We start from the raw sequence: 12362 nt of genomic DNA on the forward strand, positions 1-12362 counted from the left end.
AAATGGCCGCCTTTTTAAGAAAAGTACATTCGTTTCACTGTTTAGAACTCTATTATGGATCTTAATATTGTGATATTAAAGTATATCATTTAAAAGCGCTTTAAAAGAGCTATTTAATAGTGATTGAATTTTTTTCCTATCACAAATAGTTTAAGAGTTATTACAATTAACGTCATCAAAATGGCTGCCTGGAAAGGTAAGTACATACGTTTAACTGCTTAGAACTACATTACTGATCTTTATATTGTAGTATTAATGTGTATCATCTGAAAGAGCTTTGAAAGAGCTATTTAACAAAGACTTATTTTTCCTCCGAAGACAAGTAGTTTTAGAGTTAATAAAATTTCCGTCATCAAAATGGCTATTGTGAAAAGGTGAAAAGTTTCGTTTAACTGCTCAAAATGCCATTAGAAATCATTCTTCCGTAAAAAAAATAGGTGAACTAAATAAAAGCTCTAAACTAAACTAGAAAAATATGCATTTGTCCCCCCCCCCTTAGTAAACAGTTTTAAAAATTTCACTGCAATAACGTAACAACATGGAGCGGGAGGGGCGGGGGAATCTCATTGAACTGTTCCGCTGCATCTAACCCGCAGTGAAACTTTTAATTAAAAATTCCTTACCGGATTAAATACACATATGTATTGTCCCATAATAATTCACTTCTCTTGCAAGTGCGAACGACTGCCGTCTAGCGGCAAAAATCATAACGACTACTCGATTTTTTCCCGCCAACATGCTATAACTTTGGATTGCAGTCTGTCTAGCTCGTTTCTTTCCAGTTCTGCCGTTCTCAGCAATAATTAATTCCATAGTGATATGTTTATTATTCAGATATAATTTTCAATAACTGAATATTTGACTGGTTAATGCTGTAGCAAATAATATCAAATGAAGGTGAGTCATATAATTCTATTACGGTTTGAAATCGATAACCTCGATTGTTTGTTCCATCTAGCATTAAAATTATCACATATAGCTTGTATTTATTCTTTTACGTCATTTTCAATAAGCAAAACGTAGGGGAAACCCGGGAAACGTGAATACCTTACGCTTTTCTTGATTATTGTCGTTTAGTTATAACTTTAGAAATTAAAACAAATGTTTATAATCAGTCTTCATTTAATGCACTTGCGTAATGCAATAACAGCTGTCCTTAATATTAATTACACTATTAGATATAAGGTCAGTTTTCAACAATGGCATGAATATCCACTTTGCCCAACACCCCGGGTAAAGTGGATTCGTTACTAGGCCAAAGCGAACAACAACATTATTTGTCATGAAACTGAACATTAAAAATAAAATAACCATCGAAAATTAAAGGAACATATCAAAAAAAAATTTTTTTGCTACAATGCTAATTATTGTAGTTATTGCAAACAAAGAAATTTAACTTGAAAATAAAATAAACGTAGAAAATAAAAGGAACACATTTAAAAAAACATTTTTGCTGTAGTGCTAATTGTTGTTGCATTACAATCAAAGAAACTGAACTTAAGAATAAAATAAGCATCGAAAATTAAAGGCTCATATTAAAAAGCATTTTTCTACAATACTAATTATTGCAGTAATTATTGTAACAAGCAAAGATTTTTTTTAAAAAAGTCAACATCCAAAATTTAGGAGCATATTAAAAAAAAAACATTTTTCTGCTACAATAATAATCATTGCAGTTATCACAAACAAAATCATTACCATTTTCGAATGCTGAACACTCTTTATGACACCACTCAATACAAATATGACATTGTATCCTGTTTTCTATTGGCTGATCAGCTTCTTCAATGAACATTTCATCACAAAAAATGCACCTTACATCATCAAATTTCTTTACTTCCTTCTTCTTATCATTCTCTTATGCAGTCCTATGTTTTGTAGTAGAGATTTTTGATTAGTCTTTATGGTACTTGGTCTTTTTAATAGTGTCCTGAGAAGGTTTATTTGAAACATCATCTAGTTACTTCATGAAAGTCTTTTTTGATTTTTCAAATTTTTGTCTTTGAATGTCTTTTACTGGAGTACTTGCCTGGAGTGTAGATCTCTGTAGTTTTTATTCACGTGTTGTTATTGGTTTTACAGGATGAGGAATAGGTAGTAAAACGGAAGGACTGTAGTAGTTCGTAGAACTTTCAGGTTTGAGTGAAGCGACGGGAACATCATTGCCGAGGACTTATTCTGCTGTTTCAGATCCCATGGGAGTATAAGGACGGTCTTCAATGGTAGTATTGCCTTGAGATCTTAATATTGAAGGACTTGCAGGTTCGAATGAAGTGACTTGTCACGACCGGGCAAAGTGAATATGGTATTCACTTTGCCCAATCCGCTTTGCCCTTCAGGTACATTTTTGAGGTTACTAAAAATTACTAGAAAACCAGAGCATCTAAACTCGTCATCTACGGATAGTTGAAAGCTACATAATCGTACATCAAATCCTACTCATAACAAAGAACATGTCACAAATAGTATTAAAGTTATAAAGGAAACACTAACCTCTGTAAACTAATATTTTTTTTCTCCAAAACATACTTTGTTCGCTCACTGGCGTTGTATTAGGTGAACTTGTCCCGACGTGTTTGCCGCACACGGAGCGGCAACAGGCGACCGTGGCTATGACAACGCGGCTGCCGACCAATTAACTATTTGGGAGTTATAGGCAAAATTCGCTTTGCCCGAGGTATCCACTTTAGCCGGGTTTCCCCTATTAAAAACTCGCAATATTTTTTAGAATAAATTTTTCTTCTTCATTTGTTCCATGTGACCTCAAAATACTAACATAGCTTGCAATCATTTCTCTAATGTGCTTTTGAAAAAGTAAAATATTTAATGAATTAAGTGTTTGTAATCTAGGTCCCATCTACGCGCCCTGCTAAAATCTATTTAGTGGGCTATGTCGAATGAGTATGGCGAAAATAAAAAGTTGGTCATGTTAGCTGGTCTCCACATAGAAATGGCTGTTTCATCTGCAATAGATACATGGCTTGAAGGAAGTGGATGAACTGAACTCCTAGTAGAAACTCATGTAACAACATCGGGAAGAGCAGAAGGAAAACTGAAAGTTTCGCATGTGAAGAGAAGTCGATACGCTCACGATTTTGCAGTAACCACTCTCTAAGTTCTGTTGGAGAAAGCGTATCAAAATCAAAAAGATATAGATGAAACATTTACAGCTTGGGTTAAGCGAAGATCAGAAGAATAGCCTCAGCTTAAGTACTGGAAGATCACCATGGAGCTAGAATGTGTACTTTTAAATCTGGTGCGCACTATTTGTCAAGGAAATTTCTCAGGTTTTACTGTCACTCTTGAGAACATATGTCCATAGATGTTTGCTCTTGATCATACAAATTATGCTCGATGGCCTTCCGTATTTCTGTTCAGTTACCAGAGATGCATCCAGCTATTTTCCAGGAGTTTCACACTGTTAAAAATTTCACTGAAAAAATGGTTAAATAACAGTTTATTTTATTGTCATTTTACCGTATTCAGCCTCAACAGTCAAATAACCATAAAAAAGATGATTTTCAAACCATTAATCGAAAGAAAAACAGAATTTTGCGAAAACGGTTATTTCACTGTAAAGTTGAGCCAAGCGGGTCGACTGACAGTCAATAGGAATTCAGCGCGCGCAACGCCATCTTATGCCGATCCGGAAATGGAAAAGCGTCGGTGATGATAGCAAGCATGGCGGCCTCTATTAGAAAGGTAAATACATTTTTCATTCATTAGATTTTTAGTTAGTTATTTGTTGTGTACTTAATGTTATCCCTACTATCACTTATTTTAAGCGCTAAAACGCACTTATATAAATGAGTGCCTCTGCACCTATTCTTTTTTTACTTTAGATTATACATACGTAAGCAATGTTCAATGTTGAATGCATTTACAGTAGTAAATTTGAAACTTTGACCCTTCCCTCTCTCTCAATTCCCAAGAGTTTATCATCCCTTCCGGGGAAAATACTGTTAAAGTTGCAAAAAACAATTATCTTTTAGGAATGTACCATATTTTGCCAAATACTGAATATTTGGCCAAGAAATACAATCGTATACGGTTGAAAATTGTCTCCCATATTGCATATAGTATGATATGTGTCGAATTTGGTTAGTTTGTCTGCAATTCTGCACAAATTTCAATTCCTATATATATTTGACAATCTACTCCTTCAGATGTATGATTTTACAGCGTACAATCGTGGTAATGTTATGTAAATAAATCTTGTAGGAAACCAAATGTTTCTGTACCACGACTATTATCAAACTTTGATCACTGTGATTAATTAAATTAGATTGCTTTTTAGCTGTATTTATTATAGTGTAAATCAACTTTTAGATATTTGAAGTATGAAAAATCAGTAATAAGCTGACTTTTCATATTTATAACTACTTAATATCATGATGTCTTTTTTTTTCTTTTTTTTAACTTTTTCTGTTTTATTTTTAAATGAGTAAGTAAGAGTAAGGTTAATGTAATGTGTCGTAATATTTAAGAAATAATGTCAGTTCTGCTTTATTAGGTAACGGACAAACTAAAACTCCCGCTTATACGAATTTAAAAAATCCTCCCAGAACCAAATACTTCCCCGTAGACGCAAGTGTTCGAGTTCGCAGCTTAATCGAATGATATTGTTTAGCTTTCCCAAATATTTTTACAGAGAGAATTTTTGAATAAATTAAGTAAGAACCAGGGTTTAAGCCGAGTTCAAAGTTGTTTTTAGCAAAAAAGCTAAAATGTGAAAAAAAGCTTTAGCGAAATACTAAAATGTCCAAAGTTAATGAATACCTTCCCGTAAGGTTAATTATTGGGGAAGGTATTTCTTTCTAAATGCCTCAATGCATTCCACCTGCAATTGCAATTTAAATTCCAAATTGAATTTGAAATTAAAAAAATGCCCTTCTAATATTTAAATTATTTTGATCGAGGAAAAATTAAATCTCAACATTTTGAATAATAATAATTAATAGAAATTGCTTATTTGTATAACTTTTATCAAAACTTCCGCATTTGAAATTTTTCTTCTGTCCTGTGAGATTTGAGATAGACAGGTTCAACTACCTTAACTCGTATAAAAAATGTGCGTTTGTTCACCAATTGTCATGTATTCAAATTTGTTTACTATTTGCTTGCCAAATACATTCAAATCCAAAATAAATTAAAAGGGACTTTTAAAATCAATTTGTTTTGGTCATAGTTCACCTTATCCAAATCAGTAGTGTTCTCATAGGGCATAACTCCATATACGCCATATATTTTTAAGACATGTAGCGTATATCCTCAAGCTTCAAAAATTTTCATATTATAACATATTATTTATATAATCGCTTACTCATATTTTGTGTAATGGATTACTGGGAGTATACCCTCAGAAAAACTGGTAGGTACATCACCGATCCAAATAACAATCAACAGCAAGCAGAAGAGCAATTACGTCTAAATGTATTTCATTTTAGCAGTAATTGCTTTTAAGCATGTTCAAATTACGAGGCTCTGTCGTTTTTAAGTAATAGGCCGAACAGAATATTCGGCTTGTCTGCAGGCAGGGCCGCAAAGAGTTAAAGGGGGTCCCCTTGTCAGTTTGGTTGATGGGCCCCCATTCCCCCATAATTTATTAGAAAGTAAGTGTAAAAAACTAAATACTTATAATTAATGTCCTATAATTTTCAAAATCTTATTCTGACTCCGAGCAATACCATGAGAGCTGTGTATGCACAGTTAAAAAGGAATGATTAAAAATCAGTTTTGCTACCTAATTTTTCTTTTGTATTTGTATAACAAACAGATGAAGCATTTTAAAATTATGAAAAAATATGCCTATGTTTTTAATCCTTATGTGACTTACTAGTGTTTTTCTTTTCACCTAATAGTAAGATCTGGAGAATTTGTGGACAGTTGACGGCATTGCGGTCAACATATCAATTAGAATTGACAGTTACAGATACTTATTTGCAAACTTTAAGAGGTACTAAGTATTTTCATTTTTGATTTATTTTTTGTTTCCAAATAGTCGATTTCTGGATATCTGTTTGACAATCGTGTAAATGCCTAAAAATTTACTATTATTAATCCTTGAATTAAAATATTAAAAAGTTAATATCCAAGTGTTTCTTTGTAATATATTATTAATCACCTATTTAATTAATTTTTGAAATTATATATTTTTAAACACTTAATATTACAAAGTTTTTTCTGGTTACTCTTTCATATTTAAATGAGTTTGATAGTAGGGTTGATGTAATGTGCCGTAAAATTTAAGCAAAATTGAAAAGCAGCAAAATTTTAATTTAACATCTGAGGCTTTTCTATTACAGGAAAATTACTTTGAATTTGATAATAGTAGTTAGGCTATGGTTTTTGACTGCTGTAACTTTCCTGCATTCCATAAAGAAAGATGTGTTTGTTTACCAATTGTCAGATATTTACATTTATTTGCTATTTGATAGTAGAATACTAAAATAATTAGCCGAATCAAATATCTGGTTTATCTGCTGAATAGGCAGTATACTGAGTATCAACTGAATACAGTAAAATGTTATTTTAACATTTTTATGAACACTTAATATTATGAGTTATTTTTCTGGTTATTGTTTTGTTTTTAAGTTATTTAGTAATTTTCAGTAAGTTACTGCCCTAGAGCCAGACTAAGGCAGAAATACATAAAATACACCACCAGCTCAGTCATTCCATTCGAGGACTGCAGTTTCGTGCTTATTAGCACTCATGAGCCCGGATTAGGAAGAGACTGCGCTGGAGGTGGAAAACAACTTAAGGGAGCCTAGAGTGCCAAACGAACTGGTAGCTCATATAGAAGAAGTGTTTGACACTCTTGACTTCTTTAAGAGGTTTTCCACCACCAGCTCGGTCACTTCCTATTCCGGGCTGAAGAGTGCTAATCAGCACGAAACTGCAGTCCTCGAATGGAATGACTGAGCTAGCGGTGTATTTTATAGATTTAGTAATAGAGTAAGGTTCAGGGGGAGGGGAGAGAGAAACACCTGTTAGCCTGAGCATGAAGGGTGCCCGAGATTTTTAAAATGAGGGATGAAATAAATGTTGGGACATAGGGGTAAACAATATTTAGGAGGGCCAGTAAAAATCATTTGTGACGAGCCCCAAAATTTCTGGGCGCGTCCTTGGTAAGGTTAATGAGGTGTGTAATAAGATTTAAGAAAAATTGAAAAAGCAACACAACTTCATCTAAGTATTTTTTCTTGCATTAAAATTACTTTCAATGTGATAATACTACTATTAATAAGAATTTGCATGCTATAGTTTTCATTTGTTGTTTCAAAAAAATATATTTTTGGTCTCCTGTCAAATATTAAATTTTTTCAATATTCCGTTGCTGAATATTAAAGTATTCGACCAAACTGAATATTCGGTGTATCCGTAATTTGAATTATGTCTGTGACAAAGCAAATTTAACTCTAACCAGGAGTTTGCAATATTTTTTTTTCTCATTAAAAAGTTTAACAGTTATTTTTACATTAAAAAAAAAAATCATTCAAGGTAAAACTAAAAATAATTCTTCAATTGAATAGGCTAACTCTTTAGGATATTATATAAATCTAATATCATAAATCTAATAACATTCCATCAAAAGTAGCAATTTTTTTTTCTATAGTGATTAATGTTACTTTTATATATTGTTGCGAATAATGCCAAAAAAATTGAATATGTAAAATTAGTTTTAAAATTCATGACCCAAGTTTTAAAACCTTTTGAAAAAAGTTGGAGCATTGTTCAAAAGTTGTTTTCAAAAATGTCGGGGGGGGGGGGGGGGAGAGAGAGCTTTTTTCAATGGCTTAAAAAGTCTTGGTAACAAAGTTGTGGGTCTGAAATGAAATTAGTTTATAAATTATCCGAGATTTTTCTTTCTTTGTCATTTGAAGTTATTGGGCATTTTATAGAATATCCTAGTGAACTGTTAAAAGAGGAATGAATGGTGTCAGTTTCAGTTGTATACTCTTCAAAAAAACGACAAAAAAGGTTGTCGGAAGGTTAGTACAGTGAAACCTTCCTTAACGGACACTCCCGAATAACGGACACCTCTAATTAACGGACATTTTTGCAAGTCCCAGTCCCTCAATATAGGCCATTCCATGTAATTCACTCTGAATAACGGACAGTTATTTCACAAAAAATTTCCCTTGCGATTGCAGCACTTCCGTTTTTTCTTTTTCTTTTCACAGAATATCTTAGTAACTGCTTGCCTTACAAAGCTTTTCATCCTCCACTAACTGATATTCCCCCCCCCCCCGTCATTTCCTTATTACTGTTTCTTGGAATTAAGAGGGTGGTAATGGACAGAAGCAGCTATTGGGGCTTAAAAGTTGGGGGCAGAAAAAAATAAAAAAAGAACTAAAAGACATGGTACTTTTTGCGAGCAGCAAAAAATGAAAAAGAAAAAAAAAGTCATAATATTGTTACGGCTAGTTTTGAGAGTATTGAAACAGATAAGTGAAAACTGATGTCAGTCGAACAATTAACGTATGTTTTTCTTAAGATTTTAATGAATTTTGTACACAATAACTATTCAAAAGTTAAGATAAAAAAGGGGAAACTGGGTGCTTTTTCTAACTGGGGATCTCTGGAGATGCAATTGAGCAGACCGGCGCCGGTAGTAGTCGGCTTTATGGCGCCGTGGTTTCGTTGGGTTGTTTAATTTTTAGATATGAAAAAGATTTGCCCATATTCAAGGTCATATTGCCAACTGTCAATCATGCAATAGTGATACTCCAGATAAAATAAATAAATTAACCATAAAAAGTAGAGAATTTTCGGAAGCACTGAAATACAGTAAAGAATTGAAAAACTTTTCCTGAGCAAAGGGGACACTGAAAGACTTGCTAAGGTAAATGATTTAAATATTTATATTAAGAAACAGGCTTGTAATGCAAAAACAAGATGTCAAACTGTTTTAACTGATTACTTAATTGATTAAATACTTTTTAAGACAAGTGTGTGCTGTCAGTATACCTTTATTAAGAAAAGACAGATTAATTACTCTTGACGTAAAATGTAGTAAACCTTTCGCAATTGTTTCGATTGTGTTCTACAAAGGAAACAACAGCCCATTTTGAAAAAGGTAAATTAAGTAGTTCCTCCTGATAGCGGACACCTCCCAATAACGGACAAAACTTCTGGTCCCTTGACTATCCGCTATTCGGAGGTTTCACTGTATTTAAGTTTCACAAAGTGGGGGCTTTATTTTTTTAGCAGAATAAAAGATCTGTGTATATGATTCTTTATTTATTTATTTATTTTTTTGATGAATAGTTCAGAGGATATTTTATTAATTTTTATTTATTCTATTTAATATTTTTCCAATTTTTAAAATTATTTTTTGTAAGCAAGGTGAAAAATAAAGTCTGAGACTTTATTATTTTTCTCAGAAAAGAAGTGCATAGCAAACTTTTTTTTGTGTATACAGTTGAACTCTGTTAATATGAAGTATCAAAAAGCTATGAATTCGTTTGTATTAGCAGTTATTCGTAACTACTGTGAATGAGTGATTCTGTGGGGGAAACAAAAAACACGAAGAAATGCTGCTCTACATTAAAAAAATATTGCTGCACAAATTGTACATTTAGCACATTCATTTATAAGAAATAAGATATTTATTTCTGAATGTATTTGGAAAATATTAAAAAAGGAAGATGATATCGAAAATCACGGAATAGGCTGTAATCCACAATGGAAGGCGAAAAAATTTATCTCCGAATAAATTGAAATATCCGCGGCTCAACAAATGTACGGACTGTATTTTCTATGCAAAATAATCTATATTTTCATCTCGATACACAATGGGACTTCTACTGCCAAACGAAGTGATGAATAATTTCTAAAAAAAGGATACTACAGTATTCAACCACAAACATTTTTAGTAAGAGGTCAGGAATTTTTGTTCGTCTTAGCCGAGACTTGCAATTCAATGTACGCATTATGCGTGAAATTTTCATTGTAATTAGATAGCGAACCAAACTTAACGAACAAAACGTTCGTTTTAGCCGTGATTTCATAATTAAGAGAGTTCAACTGTACATATAATGAATGTACTTTATTTGATGATCTTTAATGTGCTACTACCAGGGTTCGCCGATATATATCAGGATATATATCCGATATTTAAATGCAACTGAACTTTTTAATAGTGCCTCAGAAAAAGAGATAATCAGTTCAAAATTATATTACAAAGTAATAAAGTTCTACAATAATTTGAAGTTATTATAGTTTTAATATATATTTACTGTTAAAAGTAAAATTTTTTACCTTTGAGAATTTGTTTTCATTTAAATTTATTGTTTTATTTGACATGTGTAGTGCTGCAGATGTATTTTAACTTGTAAGTTATGTCTTAAGAAAGCATATTTAATTTGCTACGTTCTTCCTAACGAACCAGTATGTTCTATTGTGTATTGAGGTAAATATTGGAAAAGATGAAAAGTGATTTTGCTGTTGCATTTAATTTAATGTTAACAGAAACTGATTTTGCAGTTTCAGAATACCATAATATTAGGCTTGTGTTTTACATGGCTAATTTTATTCTATGTTTCAGGTGCTTTGTGGAAATAAATCCAATGCCTGGGTCCAAGACATAAAAGATGACTTTTATTATTTGTAAATGTTGCGATTTGTAATACATTTGTTATGTTATATATATGTATTTGTAAATTACTTTGTATTGCTCAAATTCTAAAATAAACAAGATCTCCACTTAAGGTTTCTTATTTTTTCTGTGTTTAAAATATTTTCAATAATAGAGAGCTCTGATTAAATTGTCATTTGGAGGTCAAACTCAGTACCAGCAAATTTTGCATTTTTGTCATCTATTGTACTTCAGTTATTTTGTACAAGCTTGCTTATTTGGTTAGAAAAAAAATAAAGCTCGAGTAAAATGTAAAATTTCAGCATTTCCCTAATGCTGGTATGGAAATCCAAAACTTATTTTTTCACATAGCTCAAAAAATCATTTTTGCAGGTATACGTTCCCCCATAGTAGTACATTCAAATGCATATGCAATTGCAGATTCTTGCTTTTTTTTTTCATGTTAGTGCACTTGAATGCATAAATGTTTATTGCTGGGTTTTTTACTTGATTTTAGGTCCTTTTTTATCTTTGAAAAATTTTTTAAAAAGTAATTTTTGTTTCGCTATGTCTCATAGAAGCCGACCTTGAAGAACCATTGCTTACCATTTTTTGTGTGAATGATTGGTTAAATATGTATCTCCTTATAAAAAATGAAAGATCCAATCGTTTTGGTTCAAAAGTGACTAGTTTACTGTGAATTTTTAAAAATATTGCATGTTTTTTCATTTTTGTTGCATATTTTGGTATTTCAGTGCATATTTCAAACACTTTTTAGTGAATATAACCACAGCTCTAATTATACATTAAAAAATAATGATAATAAATCTTGTACATTGTGTAACAACATGTAAGTACTGTGTAGTGTATCTATTGGGTTTTTACTTATTGATTTAAAAAAAAATGAAGTCAATTAAAATATTCTCTTTATTAATGCCTTTATTTTTAATATTCCGTTACTGTTACAGTTGAAATGGAAAGCCTTAATTCTAAAAGGAAACTCTCTCTCTCTTGAATTAATTTCTTACCTGTATTTATAATTTATGGACTAAAAAGATCCATTCATTTAATTAACATACTATAAAACCTGACCAAATGGGTTAAATTACTGTGAATACTAGTAATTAGGTGCCTATGCACATTTTAAATGGTTACAAAAAGTGTTTCATTAAGAGTTTTTCCACGTGCTAATCGTATATGGTTACAATACCGTAAAGTGGTATAATTACGGTATATAAACATACTAGTCCTATAAGGTAACAAAACCGTAAAATGTTACGTTTTGGTATCTTTACGGTTTTTTTGACGTACTAGTGGAATATGGTTACAAAACCGTAAAATGTTGTATTTACGGTTTTTCACCGTAGTAGTGGAATATGGTTACAAAACCGTAAATTGTTGTATTTACGGTTTTTCACCGTACTAGCTGTATACGGTTAGAAACCGTAAAATTACATGTTTACGGTTTTTTAACCATTTTAGTTGAAAACGGTTTTGAACCCGTAAATGTGAAGTATCAACCCTAACCGTAAACTTTACGGTTAATCAGACGGACACACTGCTGCCGGTTATTTCACCGTAATTTTATGATGAAATTTCTAACAGTGCATAGGGAAATATATCTGACTTCAAAACTGAGAGGAAATTTTCCAGGATGGCACACGACCATTTGCATGAACAAAACAACAAATTAATTTAAAAATCATCAACTAAACTATCCCATTTAAGTCATATGAGGCTTCGTTAATACAATGGATCGTTGCTGGACCGGAAGTTGTGC

The sequence above is a fragment of the Uloborus diversus genome, chromosome 3 (assembly GCF_026930045.1).
Source record: "Uloborus diversus isolate 005 chromosome 3, Udiv.v.3.1, whole genome shotgun sequence".
Taxonomy (NCBI): domain Eukaryota; kingdom Metazoa; phylum Arthropoda; class Arachnida; order Araneae; family Uloboridae; genus Uloborus; species Uloborus diversus.